Here is a 24,339-nt window from a genome sequence, read left to right on the forward strand (position 1 = left end):
ATAGATCTACTCCATCAATAAAATTAGCACTGATAGCAAACCTAATTTTACACTATTTTGTTACCTTTAGCTTTGTATCCTTATATACCCATCCAAGTGGATATGTGTTTGGATGATCATGAAATTCCAGCCCTAACTTCTTGGCTAGATATACTGCAATGAGATTTCCCTTCGATCTCAAGTCAAACAGAGCATCAATCTTCATCTTCTTGACTTGTATCTTTACATGGAAGAGTTTGGTAATTTCTTTCTCTTCCTGTTGCTAAAGGCTACTCAAATTCACCTCCTTCTGCACTAATGTACGAAAGATCTTCTCATCCATGTCTAAGTTGCTTTCAACTTGGTTTCTCGAATCAGTGGCCATGAGATTCTTCTTCCAATTATATTTCTTCTTTTTCTTTGGGTTTAGCTCTGGATGCAATTTCCAACACTTATCCTCTATATGGCCATCAAGGTTGCAGTGGTTGCTAGGATCTTTGCACTGGTGTGTTTTTGTTGTCGTCTTTTTATATTTTCCCCCTTTTTTCTTCTTCTTCCCCTCCTTCGAAGAGTCTTGTTGATCCTTTTGCTTCAATCCACCTGATTGCACACTTTTCAAGCTTATGTTCTCCAGGTACCATGCTTGTACAGAAGTCTCATCCACCATTTTGGGCTTGAACAACATCATTTGCTCATGCAGATGGCTATTCAGAGCCCCAAAATACTTGAGGAGTACATCTTGGTTCTTTGGATAGATACCCAACATCATAGCCCTGTTTCTGAATACATGCTCTGGTCTAAAATTTTCCTAAAGAAATGACACCAGATCCATTGGTCTTCCACATACCCAATGGGATAAAACTGTGACTTAATGAGGGTTTTGAAATCCTCCCACTTAGTCACTGGAGGTTCTTTGTCCAACCTCAGGGTTTCCGCGTGGCTCTCCCACAAAGTTAGTGCATGGCCCTCTAATTTGAGCCACTTGAATGAGATCTTCTTCCCTTCCTCGATCTGATGGACACTGAAATAAGCTTCAAGTTACTGCAACCAGTGGTTCAATTTCAGAGCATTGATCTCGCTGTGGTATGGCTTGATATCAAATTTTACTTCCACTTTAAACAAGGATTGGTTCACGACACTCGAAATAGGTTGATATTTTCTGGGTTCTTTCTTTGGTTGGTTATCTGCATCTCGCTGACCTCCTGATCCCCTTTCAGAGTTTTCCTCTACATTCGAACCCCCTTTTCCTCCAAATATCCCCAGCTTATTGCTTAGGGCTGCCATGGGGAGGTTGAAATTGCGGTTTATATCTGTGACTTGTTCATCAAGCGATGAAAACTAATGAGCCTCATTAATAGGTAAATTATATGGACCTTAATTCCACTCTCCAACTTACTTAAAACAACTTTTCTCACATTTATTGACATATTTTATTATATTTTTCTTAATGAGAAGGGTAAAGATGAGATGTTATGTCATGTGGCCTAATGTGCATAAATTGTAGGATTTAGAGAAATTTTGGCTAATTTAAGTGCAAGAACTCGAAGTAGACAAGCAAGAGGGATTTTAGGAGATTGGATCTCCCTCATTAACTCCTCATTCACTCAAAGATTCTCCCACCAGATCTCATCATCTCAAAGTTACAAGGAACCAAGCCCACTAAGGTCATTGGTAGCCAAGCGAGTGATAGTTGAATATAAGTTAATCTTGAGTTTGGGAGCCAAGCCTCCCTAATTTTAAGGAATTTGGTGGTAGCTTCAGTTGTATAAAAAAGAAGGCCTAGGGTCTTATTAGGATTCAACCTTTTTTTTTTAATCCAAGAGGCATTTCGAGCTAAGACATCGTGATTGATCACTCTTATGTATTTTTGACATTTTGATAAGAATGAGAAGCATCCCCTTGATCCAGCACTAAGTTGACTCAGAGGGCTAAAGCTCTTGGGTTAGGGCCCAATCCTAGTAGCAGAGGTTCCTCTTTTTATATATGTATGCTTACATTACATTCATAGTTAGCTGCTAAAGTGATTTATGTTTTGTTTAATCTGCAAGTATTTGGATGACTACTTAATTTTCTTCTACTTGTGAATAGATAGTTCAATGGTACAATAGTGAAGGTAAATACTTCAGAAAATATTGTGGTAGTGGCCTCTGCCTCATCTCCCTTATGGGATCATGGTTTGAGGGTTCCATTCTCACAACCCAAAAACAGATTTATTATTTGAGCATTGCATAACTTAAGATTTCTTGTTGCATAGATCATTGTTTCTCAATTCCTTAGAAGTACATGCAATTGTCATTTTGGTTTCTTGAGTTTTCTATGGTTTAGAAGCACTTCCATTCATAGATTTAGCCATTAGTTATTAATAACTCTGTTTTTCCTAGATTCAATTCATCCTGTCCATATATAACTGAATTTGTGCATAAATGAATAAATAATGTATGTTGTTGCAGGAGTTTCTGATCTACAGGGAGACCTCATTTCACCAGCCTGATCCAATTCCTCTCCACCTACGCTGCCAAAGTCCACCAAACCCTAATCCAATTTTTTTTTTTAACAAAGTGGACATTTTCCTTAAGCAAGTCCAACCATATTGAAGTCTTGGGCTGAGACTTGGGTAGTATGTACCTCCTTTGTGCCCTATTCCCCCATTAGACACCTTTCCCACACTTCATTCTACCTTTCGTACCTCTTATGAATTTCAACTTGTTTCCTGTAGTAAAAAAGGGCATCCTATAGTAGAAGTAGGACATCTTGTAGTACTACAAGAAACCCTCTAGCAGCCTACTTTAATCTTGAATTAAGCAAAAATGACCATCTAAGCTTAGGTTAGGCCTCCGCTTGGCTTCCATACCCTCAACACCATTCTATACCTATTTCCCCATACCTGTCTCCCATGCCAAAGATCAAACTAGGTTCAATTAGCATTTACATTCATAAAATTGAAGATCAAAAAGGCTTTTATGCAATTTCTAGTTAGTACATACATGCAACAATCACAATAGTTTAGGATAATTTCCATGCTTATTTAGTCAAGATAAATAGATGTTAGATGCAAGCTTAAGTTAGGGCTCTTTTGTAAGAAATATGTGTACATACTTAGCTAGATGATTTCATGTCACTTTATAGCACTTTGCAGTTCAACACTTTTATTTCCTAGAGTAGGCAACATTTCCTTTCTGCATTAAGAATAGTTTTCCCTTTGCTATTTGGTATTCTTACTCCTTCTAGTCAATACAAGACTAGTTTGAAAAACCCTAGTGGTCTATCACCCTAGTTGAAAAGTGACAAAAGTAGACCATTGCATCCAGTGTGTATACATCACTGTCACCTCCAAGTTTGTATGGACCCCAGGTTGATGAAGTAAAGTTGGTAGCCCTAGGAGTTGCAACATCCTTGATGCAATATTGGAGCTCATCAATTTTTGGTGTCGTTGTCGAGGAGGTGTCTAAGTAGATGTGATTTCTTCTTTCCTTTTTGTTTTTCATTCAACAGATAGTTCCAATCTTTGCTTTCTTTCCATTCTACAAGTAGTTGCATTTAACAAATAGTTGCAAATCTTTTATTTCTTTCCATTCTACAAGTAGTTCAATTCAGAAAATAGTTGTAAATCCCACTTTCTTTCCATTCTAAGAGTAATTTAAAAAAAAACCTGAAAAAAGGAAAAACAAATTCCTGTCATGCCTCGTAGGAGTAGATACAACTTAGGAAAACAATTCCAAATACCCCCACCACATCTAACCACCAACCTTCCCTCTTCTTTGGTGGCTGTGAGATAGAGGACCCATTAGGTGAACAACCAGAGATCCTTGAAGAGCCTGTTGGAGAAGAAGAAGAAGAAACCATTCCACCAACCTACACCATGGCTGAAAATATAAATGGGATTGAAAATAGAGATGGAGCTGAAAACAGGATTGAGGGTGCTTTTCGCATCAGAGAAACTAATGGAGATGTTAGGATGAAAAACATAAGCCCCTCTGCCTTTCCTCATTTCCATGGCTTAACCTTAGAGGACCCAGATACCTTTTTGTTTGAGTTTGTTGTCATATGCAAAAATTAAGATTATACCTCTGATGACCAGAAGTTGAAATTGTTACCATCCACCCTCAAAGATGCAACCTTGCACTGGTTTATGAGTTTACCTGGGGACAAAATCACCACCTCGGCTCAAATGCAACAAGCCTTCAACAATAAGTACAAGGATTATTGTAGGTCAAAATATACCAAAGAGGAAATATTTAGAATGACCTTGGGAAATGATGAGCCTTTAGAAGATTAAGAGGAAAGGTTCCAACTTAGCTACAAAAGGGCTAGATGCACCCTCAATCATGAATCACTTAAGCTAGTCCTTCTTAGAGGTATTAGAGAAGATCTCCTAGAAACCCTAAACATGCTGTCAAGAGTAGACATCTATCAGTTACCCTATGATTATATCAAGACACTTTTCAAAAATCATTCTAGGGTAGCCAAAAAGAATGGTAGGGCTAGTCAAGCTTTGACCAGTTCATCCTCCTCCAACACATCCATCGAAAGTAAAATCGGGAAGATGTTCGAAGACTTTAAGAGTGAAATGTTGCATACTCTTGCTCTAAAAATGGACACCATGCAGATTAAGAAGAAGGAGGAAGAAATAGAAAGAGATTTAACTATATTTTTCCCTAGATGCACTAGAAGTCACCTTACAAATTAATGTCCATTGAATCTTATAGAGATTGGCTTGGTCTATGAGGAGAACCACTCCATATACAAGTGCCCTTCTATACCTAGATTGAAACTTGTATGTCAAGGAACTGAAGGGGTGACAAATAAATTATGCTATATCAACCAAAGAAGGCCTAAAGGACCTCGATCATACCATCTAGGCATACAAGGGGTGTCCTGTTCATATTACAACCCTAACTAGAATGAATCCATTCCCCCTCGGTTCCCTCCATATCATCTTTCATGGTCCACACCTTCTCCCTGGTATTTTTCACTTCAATACCATTCCCAACCTACCAATCAATCATTTCATCCATATGATCCTCAACAACCTCAGTGGAATACACCATCCCAGGGGTGGAGGCGCCCATACAACCAATCTCCAGCCTTACTGCCTCCACCTCCATCTCAACCACAACTCCTTCACCCTGCTCCACCTAGCCAACCTTAGATGCCTACTAAACCAAATTGAAACCCGAATAATAAATAGGCACAACAGATCTATAGTGGGGAAACATCTTACCCTGCCTATGCTGTGGAAATTCAAGAAATCAACCTTAGTTCTGGAAGAGTGCTTCCAGATAATCAACCTTCGTCTCCACCTGAGGAGCTTGAAGAGTAAAAGGAGTAGAGTGTTCCTCAATCCAATCCACTTCCTTTTCTTGAGAGATTAATCCATCTTATCCACCACACACCAAAAGATACTAAACTTCAAGGTGAATTGAAAAACTTGTGTGTTAAAATCCTGCTCCTCCAAGCTATCAAGAATGTCCCCATCTACAAAAAATTAATCAAGGAGAAATGCTTCAAACATCCTGGGAGGGGAAAGAAAGACACCCATACCATTAATGTCATTGGACAATTGTCTGACTTAATGTTGGTGCAATTGATTTTCCTGAAGTATCTAGATCCTGGAAGTCTCGTGGTAGATGTGCACATGGATGGTATCATTGTCCCCCATACCTTGATCGATATTGGGGCTTCCATCAATGTGAGGACTAAGGAAACTATGCTTAAACTCAATCTCCAAGTATCATTAATGAAGAGAACAAAAGTCTTGCATCTTGTAAACAAGTCCACAATAGCTGTTGAGGGGATTGTTGAGGATGTGATGGTCTCCATTGATTCCTGGGAATACCATGTTGACTTCTTAGTTCTCCAACCTAAGACCAAGTTCAATGGTTATCCTCTCATCCTTGGAAGGGCATGGTTAGGCATTGTTGATGCTTACATAAGTTACAGGGCTGGGAATATGACCATTAAAAATGGGAAATTTTCCAAACAATTGGTCTTGGACCCTCTTGCTCAGCCATCTCTAGAGAATGACTTACCTTTAGGTTAGAAGAGGAGGAGGAAGATGAAGTCTACTCTTCCCTAATCTGTACCCTAGATTCTACTATAGAAAGGGGAAAACCTGACGAAGATGACCTCATTGAGAAAATCCTCCCGAATTAGCCCCCCAACACCATTTCTCTTGAGGAGTTAGTAAAAAAAGTTGAACATAACCCTTGGAATGATTTATGCCTAGCTGACTCAAGTACTACTCATATCAAGATGATGGATTTTGGTCCAGAAAGAAGATTGAAAATCAACCCCTCTCTCTATGCACATTACGAAAAGGAGTTATGCAACATGCTAAGAGAGAATTTGGATGCCTTTGCCTCGAGTTATAAGGAAATAAAGGGAGTGCACACTTTGGTGTGTACTCACCAAATTTTCATCAGGGAAGGTTGCAAGACATTGTGCCAACCTCATAGGAGAATGAAACCAACCCTAAAAGATATAGTTAAAGAAGAACTACAGAAGTTTTTGGATGCAATATTCATTTACCCCATCTCAGATAGTGGGTGGGTGTCTCCTCTGGTTCTAGTCCCAAAGTAGAATGGGAAGCAGAGGATTTGTGTGGACTACATAGAACTAAACAAAGACACAAAACATGACCATTTCCCTCTACCTTTCATTGACCAAGTATTAGATGGTCTAGCAGGAAAGAAGTTCTTCTCTTTCCAAGATGGATTCATTGATTACAATCAGATCCAGATCAGCCTAGAGGACCAAGATAAAACCACCTTCACCTGCACTTGGGGTACCTTTTCTTATAGGGTCCTTCCTTTTGGATAATGAAATGACCCTGCCACTTTTCAAAGGGCAGTCCTAAGCATCTTTGCAGAGATAGTACATGACTCTGTGGAAATTTATATGGATGATTTCACCCCCTATGGGTGTGATTTCCTGGAGACTCTCTCTAACTTGGGAAAAGTATTAAACAAATTCATTAAAATTAACTTATCCCTTTTCTCTGAGAAGTGTGAGTTATTGATGAATGTTAGGACTATTATAGGCCACTCAATATCCCAGGAAGGACTACAAGTGGACCCAAATAAAATTGCTATCATAAAGAGGGTCCCTATTCCTCGGAAGTAGAGGGATGTCAGAAGCTTCTTAGGCTTAGCTAGATACTCTAGGAGATTCATAAAGGACTTCAGCAAAGTAGCCTCACATTTTTTTCGACTATTGGCCAAGGACTCCAAATTTTTATGGTTAGGAAGCTGCTAAGAGGCCCTAGAAACCATAAAGGACAAGTTGACTACTGCACCTATACTACAAGGCCCAAATTGGGCTCTTCCTTTCCACATCCATGTTTATGCCTTTGAAAAAGATATAGGAGCAGCTCTAGGCTAGATAGATGATAATTTACCTTATGCCATTTACTTCATCAGCAAAAATCTATCCAAGGTTGAATTGAACTATACAGTGACTGAAAAGGAGCTCCTAGATTTTGTTCATTCCTTGAATAAATTTAGGCATTACATCACTGGTTACCAGACCTTTGTACATATTGACCATGCTGGTATTAAATATTTGATGAAAATCCTGATGTGAATGCCATAATTATTAGATGGTTTCTTTTGTTACAATAGTTTGATCTAACTATCATTGATAAGCCTGATAGAGAAAATGTAGTTGCAAATTTTGTATCTAGACTAGCTTTGCCTACAGGTGAGGAAGGAATGGTTGATGATCAGCTGCTAGATGAGCACTTATTTTCTATTTTAGTTCTCTCTCTGTGGTTTACTGATATAGCCAACTACTTAGTGGTTTCACAGTTCCCTCCAAATCTGTCCTCCAAGGAAAAGAGTAGAATTATAATAAAAAACACACCACTCACTTGGATTAGGGGAAATATCTTAAAGCTAGGCCGAGATCAAATTCTGAGAAGATGTGTCAGGGAGGAGGAAATTTTTGACATCCTTCTAGCTTGTCATGATGGGCCTTATGGAAGTCACTTTGAAGCCATGAGGACAACCTTCAAGGTACTACAAGTTGGCTCCTACTAATCCACTCTCCACTAAGATGCAAGAAGATATACCAGTCAATGTGACTAGTGCCAAAGAATGGGGAAACCTAATCCCAAAGATGAAATGCCTTTGCAACTTCAAGTGACTCTTGAGCCATTTGAAAGTTGGGGCATGGATTTCACTGGGCCCATTGATCGATCATCAAGGTAGAAAAAGAACATAATTGTGTGCACTGATTACTTGACAGAGTTGGCTGAAACCAAGGCTGTCAAGGTAGCAATAGAAGAGAAAGTGGCTAAGTTCTTAAGGAATAATTTGTTTTACAAGTTTGGGTGCCCTAGAGAGCTAGTCATTGATCAGGATGCTCAATTCACCTCACACTTGATTCAGAATCTATTGAGCCAGCATAAGATCAAACACAGGAAGTCAACTTCTTACCATCCTCAGGCCAACGGACAAGTAGAGGTTACCAACAGAGCATTGGAAAGCATTCTCACAAAGGTGGGGAGCAGCAGCAGGAAATATTGGGTTGACAGAGTATTGGAGGCCACTTTGGCCTATAATACAACTTGGAAGACAACCAATCGCTTCACCCCTTATGATTTGGTCTATGGGAAGAAGCATCTTCTCTCCATTGAGTTTGAGTACAACACTTTGATAATAGCAACACAATTGGATTTGGATGTTACATGGGCACAACAAGAGAGGTTGCTCCAACTCAATGGGTTAGATGAATTCAGGATGAAAGCCCTCCTACACATAGAGGTGACTCAAGTACAAAGAAATGTTTGTCATGACAAGAACATCAAAGATAAAGTTTTTCAAGAGGGTGATTGGGCACTGTTATATGACTCCAGGTTCAAGGATTTCAAAGGAAAATTGATGGGCATATGGCTGGGCCCATATGTGATAGAAAAGTGACATGACAATGGGGTTGTTCAAATAAGAACCATTGATGAAGAAGGAATCTCCTTGCTTGTCAATGGCTATAGATTGAAATCCTACAAAAGACCTTTGTCAAAGGAAGAGTTTATCAGTACTATCATTAAGGAAGTGAATGTGATTGGAAGTGTCTCAGCTTCCAACTTACCAAATTCTTGAAGATTGTTTATTTCTGAAGAAAAAATAGAAAAAACAATAAGGGACCTAGGTGAAAACCTCCATGAGGAACCTGAGGCCAACTTTTGGGTTGAAAACCTCCTTGAGGAGGCCTAAGAGTGAAAAAAAATATCCTTGGGTAAAAACCTCCCTTGACACACCTAAGGGGGAAAATAGGTTGAAAACATCCTTTGAGGTGACCTTTGTGTCTCTATAAAAAAAAAAGAGAGAAAAAAGAACAAAAGAACAAAATGTTATGGTAGTGACCTCAAACCTGCCCACTAATAAAATTATGTGACTTTTGCAGGTTTTCAAGGAAACAAAGGAAACCAAGTGCAGAGGGAGGCAAGCCAAGAAACACCCCATCCCTCCTTCATTCACTTCATATCTTTCATGTCCACCATGTATCCATCATCCATCCTCATTTCCCAGCATCAAAAACTAGTTTGCAGGCAATTTTCTGACTTCTACAGGATTTCATGTAGTTACTATAGGAGTTTCCTGTAGTACTACAAGATGTCTTGAAACTCTATAGGAATGGAATTTTGGTTGAAAAATGATGATGCGGGACTATTCTAGGTTGAAAGAGGGGACCATTGACCTCACCACATCTCACCCAACACCAACTCATGACCATGCCACCCTTTGTGCCCATAAAAAAAACCACTCAAAAAGAAACATATAAAAAAAAAACACACATAGAAATGTCCAAGGGCCATACCATCAGTGTCCTCCCTCACCTACCACTCCATCTCCCCCATTTCCACCTCTTCCACTCCTACCTCACTACCTTTTCCTCGTCCAACAAAAAAACAACAAAATAATTAAGAAAGAGGGAGCTACAGGATTTCCTGTAGCAGCCTGTGTTATGACAATAGCAATCTCCATGCTCCTACTTCAGCATCCATGCAGAGAAAGAATATCATCACCCATGCAAGAACTATGGAACCTATCCAGAGCTTAGCGAAAATAGAAGAGGCCAAGCACATGCAAACCACAACAAAGAAGACAAACATATCAGCTGGGTGAAATCAACAAAACAAGAGCCAAGGAAAACATGTACCTAAAAAAGAAGAAGCACAACAGAGCCACCTTGTAGCATGCATCAACCAAATGAAGGAAGGCACAGGTATGGCACTTCATCCACACTATTTCCTACGTAAGAATATGATAAAAGTGCAGGAATATGAAAAGGTTGATTTTATAAGCTAAAGGTGGCCAGTTAACTTGGCCACTCTCAGCCCAAAAAAAAAAAGTAAAATCCTAGTCACCACACCATGTGGCAAGGTCACATCAAAGAACATAAGTTGAAAAGGTGGTTGATTTAATTTGTATAGGAGTGGATGATGATTACGCAGGAAGGTTGCATGATAACTAATGGTGGGCCAACGGTCCAAAAGTGGAAATCACGTAAACTACCAGCTAGCACAGTGCTCGAGAGAATCAACCATAAATAGTCAAAATTCCTAAATTTCATGCACACATAGTCCATTTAGAGATTAACAGAACTGGGACCACCTGGAAGAGCCATTGAAGAAGAAAACTAGTTGTTACATAGTATTTTTTCACGCCTCCTGTAGTTCCCTATGGCATACCCTAAAGTGCTCGAAACATGATCATCATACAATATACTCATCAATGTATACAACTCAGATCCCTCCTTTAACTTTGCTTGGAAAATATCTGGAGCTTTCCGCGAAGAAATGGCTCATGAAACCCTAAAATTAAGTTCATCGCCCTTATGAAGCTCAAAACCATGATGATCACCTGTTGCACCTTGTTAAGCTAGTGATTGTATCGCTCTATTTTCTCTCATACTCGTGATGGTCTCAAAAATGATGTTTTCCCAAAGAGGATGCGAAGCTTCATGATCTAGAAGCTTCCAGAGAGACAAGCTAGAGGTGGTTTCACATAGATGAGGTCGAATCATCCTATTTTGACCTCTTTGTCTCATCCCTATGAGATATGTCATTAACATGTGGGCATAATCCTATCTTTGGAGGAGGCTTAACTCCCTCTCCCAACCTATAAATTTCCCCTCTACCATGCCCAAATGGTTGATCTATGTCCATTTTCACCCCTATGCTTAGCCTGTGCTTAGAGGTTATTCATTAGACTTGGAGAAGGAGTGTTGGAGAGTTTCTTGGCTTGGACTTGGATTACCACTCAAGGAGTGCCTTTCAACATCAAGGCTATGGTTGTAAGCTTCCCCTTTACTCTTTAAATAATAATACAACTGTTGGTTCATCTTCCCAAAATATATATGTTCATGTATGTATTGGTTCGGAATTCCTTGATCATCTAAATAGATTATTATTGGATTTTCTATTGGTTTGGTATGCTTTGTTTTCTCTTAGCTGTTTGTGAAGGTACATAAGCATTGAAAGAAGTAGGAACAAGACCTTTACACAAACGATTCGAGGATCTCAACAAAGGAAATCGAATTAGCATCATAGCAAGGTAGGCCTTCTCTCTTGTTCTACTTTTAAATCATAATCTAGGAAGATGTCTAGTTGATTGTCCCTTCAGTTGCTAGACCCACTCATTGGGCTAGAGGGATCATCTCTATCTGCAGAGAGGATTAGCCTTGTCAACAAAATGGCAACTCCACTCGGGAACCTATGACCCTTTCCTTCCATCCCTTCACCTTGTCTTTTGATGAGTTTGATCAACCATTGATTTTTAGGCTTCATTGCTTGCTTGCAGTCAGTGTCATTGCCTAAAGATTGTTAACTTGAGTTTTTTCCTAAGATTTTGGATTTCTTTGTTTTTTTCCTCGACCATCATGGATTTGAGCCTGACAGTCGCAATGATATCGCGGGTTTTTTAGTTACAGTAGCGATGATTGCTACTTTACTCCTGACAGGTGCGATGATTGCAAAAAAGTAAGAAATTTAGGGTTTTCTCTTTGATTTTCAGTTTCAGTTGTCTTCCCCCTGAGATTGACCAGTTTGTTTCTCATTGACCCTCCCATTGTCTAATTATAATTCTATTTTAGCTTGGCTTTAATGTTCTTGAATTTTGATTATCCTTTTAGGGTTCTAGGTCTTCTAGGTCAACCTCGGTACATTCGTAGGTCTTCCCACAAGAGATCAGAGATCAATTGCCTGTGCTAAAGAGTCTTCATGTGTTCAGACGTGATTGCAAGTTTACTTTTTGATTATTGTTCCTTAAGTTGTTTTCATTAGTGGATATAGTGAAAGTTTCTTAAGCTTCATTCAACAAGTGATAGATTGCAAATCGATTGTCTCTTTGGAATAAAAAGAAAGTGTTTTCTTTGAATTCGTTTATGTTTTGAACTGAAAGTGAAAGTTCCATTCTTTTTCTAGTTATCAGAACATTTTGCGTTGCATTAGAATCATTGATGTGAAAGATATTTTCATACTTCTTGGTTTTCTTGCAGTCTCTTTTCCTTTGCACTACATTACATTAGTTGCATTTTTGAAAAAAGAGAAAAATCATCATTACATCTTAAGGAAATTTTGCTTTAAGATTTGTTTTGGCATTTCATTTTCTTATCATATGAAAGATTATATTTCATATTTTTCATTTAGCAATTGAATATTGTTATAGGTGCATATTCGCATTTGGTTTGATGCATGATATGAGTGATTCTCTTCCCTACATAGCTAGCCTTCATCGAATTGAAATATTTCATTTCATCATCTAGTTTTCATTTTAGGAAGAAGAAACATCATTAAGGCCTTGAAATTGAGACATAATTACAAGATCAACTTTAAAATCTATCAATTAACGTAAGGAGAATTTGAAACATTAACAGTCATATCTAGTGGTCTAGGTTAGAGACGTGTTTTGACGTCTTTAAAACTTAGTAGTTGTCATTCGCTTCAGCATTAAATAACACTAACACGAACTTGTGCTCCCCATACTGTCGCATATATAAAGGGAGACCCCTCTAGGTTGCAATCCTTTATCCATAGGAAGTCGAGTTTGCCACACTGTAAACATGATACACCAAACACAACATTCTGGGAGATTTCCTGCACATACGTCAAGTCCTTGGTCAATTTATTGGCTCAAGTCTATATTGCATTTCACGGTTACTTGGTATTCTTTTTCCTAGATTCACCTAAGAAGTCATTTTATCTTTTCTGACTCTTTAAATTTGAAGATATCATCGAGCAACTTGTCCTTTCATGCTCGAAAAAATATTGAAAGAGACTAGAGTCACCTTTTCACCCTTTTCTTGACACTTAAAACATGAAAAGGCAATGTTCTATTTCTTAAATTTAACTGCCCACAGTAAACATGTCAATCCCAAGAAGTTGCTTCTTAGACCAAATTGAGTAATTCCCTATTAATTTCAATATTGTTAAAGCCATAATCAAGTTGTTTCCTTTCCTTTTTTGTTGTTGAGGGGAAGCCATCGTGACTGAATCATTGAGTCCACCTCATAGTTCCCCTTTGTTGTCTAATATTGAAGGGTCCTCAAAAGGAGTCCTTCTGGAACTTCCTCAATTGCTTGACGATCAAGGTGTTGAACTTGGAATTTTTTTGAGTATCCAACCTTTTTATTCTCACCTGCCTCCATCAGGTTCTTGGTCACCAAAAGAATATCATCCGAATTCCTCTGATAATCCTATCTAGACACCCGAGAGTCCACAAAGTCTAGAAAGTCTGCAAAGACTAGTTGTCTATACACCAAACATATTATTCGATCCTGTTGTGATATCTCCACAACATATTTACAATATGTACGATCGGCCCGATATTCCTTTGGAGTTATCTCCTCGGGCATCTCCAGTTCCTCATCGCCAGTTGTTTCCATCTATGGAGTCAGAATATGAGATCCCAGTCTCCTCTCCAGGTCATTCAGAAGTTTCTGCTACCCATACTCCTCACGTAGATGATGAGCACGGATATGAGTTCCCTCCAGAAGGTTTCCCTTTCATGGGAAGAGTCTCATGTCTCTCTTATCCTGGGTTCAGTGAACCCATATTTCCACATGGTTATACCTCTCTAGCTCAGTTAGTTTTAGGCCCTCCTAGTGCCTCATCATTGTATCAGAACCCCATCTGGTCTTTGAGCACTATGCCTACATCAGGTTCGTTCGTTCAAAACATGACCTCTTGAACGATCGTGTAAATTGCGATCACTTCAGTTTTAGTTCAACCTAGCATTCCGTCTCAACCTATTTCATCATTTCGACTGACTCTTCCAGTTCAACCGGTGGTCTTAGGTCAGGTCTCGATAAGTTCTTCTATCCCTCTAGCAAGTGGATAGACTATGTCACTACCTTGGGGGAAAGATCCGAATATCCCCATTATTTTTGGAGAAAATGGTGTGAGTGGATTACAAACTCACATGGTTGGAATGAATCAACCCTTTTATGACATTATTCCTAACCCTGTTGGTCAATCTAGGTCCAGAAATGTCCAATACCAGTAGCCATATATGGCTCAGTTCCCATTCCAACTGGCTTTGTCCCATATGTTTCACAAGCTATGTTAAATCCGCCTTAAATTCCTAAAGATGGACCTTATTTTCAGTGTGGCCAATCCATTGTGCCTGGTGGATATGGCCAAATCCAATTTGGGATTTATCAATACCCTGAGGGTATAATCCCAGGAACTGTCCAAATACCCTTGCAACAACAAGGAAAACCTTCGCAGCAGCAAGGGAAATATTTATAGCAGCAAGGGCGAGCATTACAACGGCAAGGACAACTGTTACAACTGAAAGGAAAATATTTGCAACAGTCGCAACAAACTTTGCAGACACAGATGCAGTTTTTTCAGCAGTCCTCCTAACCTTTTTCCTCGCAAGGCCAACCTTTGCAGTTGTAGGGCCAACCTTTACAGTAGCAAAGCTAACCTTTAAAGCAATAAGGTCAACCTTGGTAGCAGCAATCCTTGTATGTGTATCAGCAAGGTTAGCCTTTGCAATTTCAAGGTCAACCCCTGCAATAGTAGGTTCAAAATACTTATGTCTAGGGTCAACAGGTTCAGTAGCCTTATAACACATATGTTGTGTACAATGCTCATTAGCGGCCTATGGTAGGGCAGTATCAAACCTACCCAGGACCGAATCCTCCTTATGGGCAAGGTAACCCTCAGTGGGGACAAAATCAGATTCCATATGGACAAAATCCGCCAATGTGGGGGCAGAATCCTTACCAACAATGATGGACTCCACAATTTGGGTCTCCTCAAAGGCCCTATATGTTGTTTAACATGTAATTTCCTTTCTTCGCTATGTTGGAGTTGCCCGATGTTTCGATGCTCACAAACGATCCCATTCTTCATTCACTATACTAGCCTCCAGTTCTAATGAAGATTCCGAATGATTGTCCCAAATTTGATGGAAAAGTGAAGGAGGATCCACAAGCCCATGTGATGATATATCACCTCTAGTGCTCCTGCAATCATGGAAAATTATAGGGGCTAATGTTCACCTAGTGGGCTGATTTTCCATGATTTTTCCACAAAAAAGATTCGCCAATTTCCAATTTTTATAAAAGATGATTCACCCAAATTTTAGAATATAAAATTATTTTACCTTAAAAATAACCAACATTATATAGAGACTATATATAAAATCATTATAAATTTGAATAATTTTACAAATATATCAATAAAAATTTAATAGTTTTCATATTAGGGATTAGTGAGATTCGCCAATGTTTTTAAACTTCAAGAAAATTTTCCATCCTTAAAATTTTCCTTGCCTCCAATTTGCACGTCGATGATTCTATCCATCTTTGACTGTTTCAAATAACTCTCACAGGTGCTACCTCTAAGTGGTACATTGAATTGCCTCAAGGTACCTACGGTGACTTTAACTCTCTCTCTATGGCTTTCCTCACTCATTTCCAACTGTCAGTTCGCTATGAAACTGCCACCCATTTGCTTACATCACTTAAGAAATACAATGCGACCCACATCTACAATCATATCCATGAATGGAGACATTGGCATTGCCTCATCAAGTTCAATATTGTTGATGAGTTGTTGATGAAATGGTTCACAAAATCCTTCATCAGCAAAATTTCTAAGGACATAGCCATGGGTGGATGTGTTATAGCATAGCAAGCTATCGCCCATGCACAGTATTTAGACTTGGTCTATTCCCAATCTCACACATCGTATGAGATATTACCTGATGCTCTGAGACCATCATCGGGTATGAAAGCATCGAAGTCTCTGGATAAACCACCTGTTGACGGTGTGATTCGTTCATGTCTCAGACTCTTGTGAAAGCTTCTTCGAAGAAGAAATCAGTCTTGAACATTGGTCCCAATAATCCATCTATGAATTCTTCCAGTCCTGGTAAAACCTCTGAGGTTCATGCTATCCAGTATACCATAGTAGATAAATCCTATAAAAGTAAGAAGAAGGGAAAAGATAAGGCCAAAACTGATTCCCAAAAAATAAACCGTCTTAAGTCTTGTGCTAATGATGCTTCTCGAAGGAAGCCCAAGTATCTTTGCCTTATCTGTGAGGAGGATCATTACACTAAGGATTGTCCTCAATCATATGAAATTAGTCGCTTACTGAAAGGGAATCCAACAGTCTTAAAAGAACCCTTTCCATCAAACCATACCCAATTGGCAGACCAGCTTCAGTCTTCTACTTCCTCAGGTTCCTAGGTGTTCATGATGCAAGGTTCATCACTTATCTTGATCGCTACTCGAACCAAGGACTATCAATCTACGTCTAAGAAGACCATGGAGAAAGAAGTTGTCGATGCTCCTTCTACTTTTAATCCATCCTCTTCTGGTCTGATCCATATTGAGCACCCTATATGTGAGTCCATCATCTAACCACCCCCTAAAGGTGTTCTTCGGAAGTCATCTTTTATATCCAAATGTTAGAGCTATGCAACATTACAATATTGTTGAGGATTTAGCTCAGGCACCTTCGATAATGTCTTCCTTGGAAGTTCTTCAATCCTATCCAATGCAGCAGAAGTCACTTCTGTCTACTATAGGTGTTATCGATCCTTCTGATTCGAGTCTAATTACTTTCGATCTACAAAATCATGTACCTCTTCTTCCTCATCAGATTGCATTTTTGATCTAGGTCCTTATCAAAGGAAAGAAAATTCATCAAATGGTTATTTATGAAGGTGCCTTTACCTGCATCATGTCAGTTTCGTGCTGGAAAGCCATTGGCTCTACTCCTCTTAACCAATCTCTAAACACCTTGGAAGCCTTTGATGGCAGAGATTCGCGACCATATGGTATTCTAACAAACTTACGAATTACATTAGAAGGCAAGACTGTTGAGTTAGAAGTAGAAGTTGTCGATGCCAATCTCAACTAAAACCTTCTTCTTGGGTGAAGCTAGACTCACACCATGTTTTTTTTGGTGTCTTCTTTGTTCCATGTACTTCATTTTCCTCATGAAGGAAAAATAGTCACAGTTGATCAACTATCTTTCTTTTCTTCTAGTTTGTCTAATCATAATGTTCCTTATGTGGGTAATACTGAAATTCCTTATGAGAGTGTGGGAGAAGGTCTCTTCAAAGACTCTACTTTAATGGGTACTTTTACTGTCCCACCTCCAAATCTTCATTCAGCCAATATGATCTCGGGTTCCTCGGATCCTTGGATTATCCCTACCAAGTATCAAATTGACTCATTTATCGATGATATGCCTTTAAGTCTGTTGGAGATAAATTATCAAGAAATTGTGTTAGCTTCAATGATCGCTTTAGAAAGTCATATTGTCTTTAGTATGAACCTAGACACTTATGTCCCATCCCTGTGGCTTGGTTCTTGGGATTCCCCAAATCCCTTGAATGAGAAATTCCCCACTGATGAAAGTATTGTGGAGGTCATGTCTCTGGACGAAGTTCCGTGGAACAGTTTACATCATCATTCTTCCTTCCTCCCTAGCCTCAGTGGGATGCCTTCTTGTCTTGAAGCATCTGTTTCTCGTTCTTCTACACCTCCACTTCATACACCCATTTAGATACATGAAATCTTGTTGGAGGGTAATATGGGAAACATCACTGCAACCCTAATTATTGACGTTTCAGTTTCCCTTGAAATTGTCAAAATCTTTCACCCAGGGGTACCTTTTCCTCGTCACGAGATCAAGTTTTTCATGCCTCCTTTCACGAGATTTTTTCCTCGAGTATCTATCATTTTCCCATTATCGCAATAGGGTTTTCTTCTTATGACTCAGAACCCTCACTCAACAATGAAACTCTGGTTTAATTCTCTGTTGATTGATTACCCGAGTCTAGAAATGGACCCCATCTGTAAAAGTATTATGCGTGAAATTCATATGATAACTTTTGTACATTAGTGTGTTAATTCAATAGTGTGCATTTTGATTTTTTGGTGTGTTTGTTTGCTTTGTAGACATATTTTCTTCTACTTATCTTGTGTTCCACTCATTTTGCAGATGTCATTAGGTCATTACATTGGTTTTGTTGATGGTGCTTGTCATAGCACACAGAACCTCTCTTCCGCACCATGGGTACTCTATGACCCTAATGGCGAGTTGATTAACTTACAAGGTATTTGTCTTGGTCAAACAACCAATAATATCGCTGAGTATAGTGCAATTATTGAACTCATGTCAGAAGAAGTTGCTCTTGGCATTAAGGATTTAGTTGTTATGTTGGATTCACACCTCGTTGTGTTACAATTAAACAATCATTATTCAATAAGGAATACACAAATATTGCATATGTATCTGCGTGTTAGATTGCTGGAAAAAAAATATGATTACATTACATATCAACATATTCCACGTAATTTTAATACATTAAATGATGCATTAGCAAATTTGGTTCTTGATAGACATTTGCGTCATCTGTAAAACTGAATCATGTTATGAACACATAAGTAGAAATATATATATATATATATATATATATATATATATATATATATATATATATATATATATATATATATATATATATGTCATGTCTGCGGGAGTGTTTACATCAAAATGTCAAAAAATAGAGTGTTTCTAGACACTTGGCTTCCAAAGCCTACAAAATGTGTAAAAGACTAGAAGAACTATCAAACTACACGGTGGTCATGGTAGCACACGACTGCTTCGATCACTCGGCCTAGTAGCCAATGCAATCTCACAGAGACTCCCACTGTTTGTCTCTTCCATCGCAGTGGAACATCGTCAATAGTGGCGTAATCTGGAACCCCTCGAGTGATGGCTTCCGGATTTGTGCTCCATCTCAGCTAAGGGGTCAACCCCTTCTTCGTAGCCACTATTGAATGGGAAACTCATCATGCTATTGGCGACATGCCTCGCGGTCTCTCTAGTCCCACATCTACACATTTATCATAAGTTGAGTCTTAGTTTACACTCATAAAAATCGTAAAACTTGAGAAAAATCAAAAAACAATTTTTTACCTGTGTCAGTCCACTGTTCGCCTTGTGGCAGAGGTAGATTTGGATCCATATATATGCCAACATAAGCATAGCCATCCACCATAAGCAGATGGCATCAAGCCAAGGGAAGAATTTTGGTGGATAGTGCATATGTCGACCCTTGCCTCCTCGAGGCATTAGCTAGCTCCATCTCACGAGCCTCGGATCTCGGGGGGTAGGATGTGGTACTTTTGCCCATTGATACCAAAAGAGCGGTATTTGCTCCAAGAAGAAGGTACCCACTATGGAACCAAAGCCAAAATTCTTCAGGTGTCCATGCTTACCCTTGGTCAGTTGGTGTTTCATGTTCACCAAAAGGCCTCCACTCCAGTTGAAGACGGTGGGGGTCAAACAAGCAATAGCATACTGGCACTAAGACTTGGAAGGCTCATGAAGAGATTGTGTGCCAAATATGCACGCCATGGTGAACAATATTGTTCTCAGAACAAGGTTATTGGTGATTTTTGCAATCTTCACCTTACCTTCGTTAGTTATCTCAGCACCAGGACAATATCTATGGACTAGAATCCTAGTACTCTCACCTCCTTGGTGAGATCCAAAGAGTTGAATGACTTCTCCTTGACGGGCTAATCCCACGGTGAAATAGATGTCCATCTCCCCCAGTTCCATTTCTTTCCCTTTGATGATGAAGATCTCGGGATCTACATCCCAAACGCTGATCAGATAGGGTAGCAACTCCATCTGTGCCCTCAACCCTGTGGTTCAGAAGAATTTCAGTAGGCCACAATCCCTCAAAGCATTTATGCATGCCAAATCTTAAGATGCTTGGTGATTCTCGGCCTCATGGCCTCTTTATTTCCACTCTAGAACCATATTTCTCTCGCAAACAACATTTAAACACTTTTTAATGCTTTTTCCATGGATAAAATTCAACATTTTTTGCTTTAAAATGAGTTTTTAATCTCCAAAAATCGCTCTCGGTACCATTGCGCTTGTTTTTCAAAACAATTCGATGGCATCATGAGAGCCTTTGGGCTCAAGCGTGACCGTCATGGGTCGATGACCATACTCACGATGGTCATGGGCGACCAAAATTTTAAAAATGCCTTTTTTAGCTTAAAATTCATCGTTTAAATTCCATAAAATGTTAATGAAATGCAAGAGAAGGGATGAGGCTCTTACCTATTGCAAACGAATCGTGAAATGGTAACTAGATCTTTTGCAACAGCCAATGAAAATCGAGGAAATTAGGGCACAAAAACACTTTTAGAGCTCAGTTTGGTAAAATGGTTAAAAATGAAATTACTTTTACCTATCTATAAGTTTTGAAAGTTATTTTGTCAAATATTTTTGTAATATTTTAATATTTTCTTGATCTCAGTGATGGGTGCATTTCTTATGTAGTTATAGGTGCCTTCAATGTCAACAGTGATCATAATTGACCGATTCTAGGAGTTTTATTTTATCTATTTTTCGAACTCCTTAAATTAACAAAAAAGGAACCCCCCTCGAGTCATCCTTCAGGTCTTTGTTGACTCTTGAAAATTGAAAATATTTTCGAGTACTTGTCATTTCAAACTCATTAAAGTAAATGAATCAACGTCACCTTAGTATATGTTTACCCTTTTTTTGGGTTGAGACGGACTATTTAGGAAAAAGCTACACCTTGATCGACATGGTTAAGAGGTTCCCTCGAATATTGTTTTCTACCTTTTTGGGTTTGAGGGAAAAATTATGAAAAGGCACATGATGAAGTTTTCTTTCTCGTTTCTTTTTCAAACTCTCTAAACGTGAAAAAGATACCGAGTTATTCTTATGTCGGCCTCGTTAAAATTTCGCGACGAAAGGCTTGTCACCATGACAAGACCGAGCTTCTCCTTCCTAGGGATCGTCAAACTTAATAGGATGGATTCATTTGAAGAATGAACTTACATAACAAGCATATTCTATCCCCTTCAAGCTTGTGATAAAAATAATTGAGGTATTCACTAGAAATAACGGGGAAAATGAAGATGAGACATCCTTTGTATAGGCATCATGTGTTGTTGAACATGACACTCTTCTACTCTCGTGTCAGGTTTGGGATATCCTCACTCAGTCACTTGTCCTCCCGGGCTTGGGTGATCCATATTACCTCTCATTTGACTATTTCACTCTTTCATGATGACCTTTAGTCTTATTTTGAGTCAAATTCTACCACACTCCGAAGTCATGTTGCCAATATGTTCAAGAAATGTCCAATCTGTAGTTAATTACCTATAGATTTTTTGAGTCATTGCTACAGTACTGAATATCATTATACTTTATTCCTTGTTTTGTGTCAATGATGGGGGGCTCATCATCTCCCTCTTTCAATGGGTCACTTCCTGTTGACTTCAGCTCACTATCGAGGAAGATGATTTAGGAACTCCCTTTCAGTACCTTAGATTTGGCATGCCTTAATGGTCATTTCTTCACATCTGACAATGGGTCTTCATTATTGGATTTCGATCGGGTGATTCCATTAGTGTTCAATCTCAAATTAATTATCACATTCATAGAGTGTACTATTGTACCTTGAGTGCCATTGTCATTATTCATGGTTTCTCTCGTAACTGTTAACGACCCACATCATTGGTCGGTAATCAGGTGGTTTGCTAGCATGTTCAACTTCAACACATTTATTCGCATGTTGGGATTCATACATTGATCGGGTTGAGATGGAGCAGAAGACCCTAAGTCTTCTATGTTATGGCTCAGTGTCCATGGAGTTTTAAGTTATTCATGATTGTACACATGTTTCTACTATACGGATGGATGTTACCATACTGCGAGACTTTATATTCACGATGATCCTCGTTATCTGGATGGTTGCACCCATACCATGGATCTTTTATTTAATATTCATCAGCTGGATGGCTGCTTCTATGCTGTGGATTCATGTCTTGATTTCAAATATGTATATGTATATGCGTCCTTGATTTGCAGGTCTCTTGATAGTGCGTGTCCACATCCTTGCCGAGAGCTCGTAAAGTATTTCAGCCATCACTCCTCATTCTTCCTTCATGCTTTAGGGGGCATCTGTTAAACCACAGGGGCTTCACTAGGGAAGCAATACCATACCACGTGGGTTCCTATTGGGGGATATATAATGAAGAAAAAATGACAAAATATATTGGGGGATGTATAGGGGGTAAAGGGTTTTTATATTGGAAGGTATACAAAATGGAGCTCAAAGTTAACAAAAAAATATGAAGGGGTATAAAAAATGTTAATGAAAGAATGGATACCTACCATATCTAGTGAAAGTGGGGGTTTTTAATTTGGGAAGGAATATTGGTTTCGTATTGGCAGGGGGTTAAATAATGTGATTTTTAGAGGTATTTTCCAATATGTAGTAAAATTAGGGGTAATTTTTAGTATGCCACAAATGAACGTGATATGTTAGAGGTACATTGAGTGGATCCCCCATGTGTTACACAATATTTTGTAACACCTCCTAGATTTCCCTTTGGCATACCCTAAAGTTCCCGAAACATGATCATCATACAGTATACTCATCAAAGTATATAACTCAAATCCCTCCTATAACTTTGCTTGGAAAATATCTGGATCTTTCCCTAAAGAAATGGCACATGAAACCATAAAATGAAGGTCATCACCCTTATGAAGCTCAAACCAGGATGATCACTTGTTGCACCTTGTCAAGCTAGTGATGGAATCACTTTTTTCTCTCTCATACCCTCAATGGTCTCAAAAAGGAAGTTTTACCAAAGAGGATGAGAAGCTTTTGCGATCTAGAAGCTTCCAGATTGAGGTGGCTTCACATATATGAGGTCGAACCCTCATATTTTGACCTCTTGGTCTCATCCCTATGAGTGAGCTCCTTAAGATGTGGGCCTAATCCTATCTTTGGAGGAGGCCTAACTCCCTCTCCCAGCCTATAAATTTCCCCTCTACCATCCCCAAATGGTTGATCTATGTCCATTTGCACCCCTATGCTTAGCTTGTGCTTAGAGGTTATTCATTAGACTTGGAGAAGGAGTGTTGGAGAGTTTCTTGGCTTGGACTTGGATTACCACTCAAGGAGAGCCTTTCAACATCAAGGCTAAGGTTGTAAGCTTCCCCTTTATTCTTTAAATAATAATACAACTGTTGTTTTGTCTTCCCAAAATATATATGTTCATGTATGTATTGTTTTGGCATTCCTTGATCAGCTAAATATATTATTATTGGATTTTCTATTGGTTTTGACATTCTTTGTTGTATCTTGGTTTTTTGTGCAGGTACATAAGCATTGAAAGAAGCAAGAAAAATACCTTGACACAAGCAGTTCGAGGATCTCAACAAAGGAAATCAGATTAGCATCAGAGCAAGGTAGGCCTTCTCTCTTCTTCTATTTTTCAATCATAATCTAGGAAGATGTCTAGTTGATTGTCCCTTCAGTTGCTAGACCCACTCATTGGGCTAGAGGGATCATCTATGTCAACAGAGGGGACTAACCTTGTCAACACTAGCTTTAGCCATCCTACAGGGAACACCTATAGGAAACACAGAGAACTATAGGAAACAGAGGGAATTGTCAAAAAACTATGCAAGGGTGTGCCTAGGGCCCAACTATTCAGAACTTCTCCTCATCCAGGGTATCATAGTGAAAGGTATGTGGCCCATATCCTATGTTTTTTTACTAGATATCTAGGAAAGAGAAAAAAATAAAAATAAAAAAAAATCTGCATTTCTTTCTATTAATTAAAGTGGGCTTGGGTAGACAGAATTATGTGGAGGAATTGTGTGGGGATAAAGAGAGAATTGCAATCATCACCCTCCTAAACTCTAAACCCACAATCACCTTGGAAATATCTAGAGCTAGGCCACCAAACTAACTACAGTCATCTTTCCGGGGAGGAGAAAATGATAGGAGGTTTCAATGGAAGGGATCCCATAGGGACATC

The 24,339-nt window shown here is 38.9% G+C and overlaps 1 pseudogene; it reads right to left on the reverse strand.

The window, feature by feature from the left end:
- LOC149192279 (CTP synthase-like) overlaps nucleotides 1–20,149 on the reverse strand; it is a 120,607-nt pseudogene extending 100,458 nt beyond the window's left edge.
- Nucleotides 20,150–24,339: the final 4,190 nt, after the last annotated feature.

Source organism: Pinus tabuliformis, chromosome 2_2 (assembly GCF_031772625.1).
Source record: "Pinus tabuliformis cultivar Carrire ecotype Pingquan chromosome 2_2, CPIR1, whole genome shotgun sequence".
Classification (NCBI taxonomy): Eukaryota; Viridiplantae; Streptophyta; class Pinopsida; order Pinales; family Pinaceae; genus Pinus; species Pinus tabuliformis.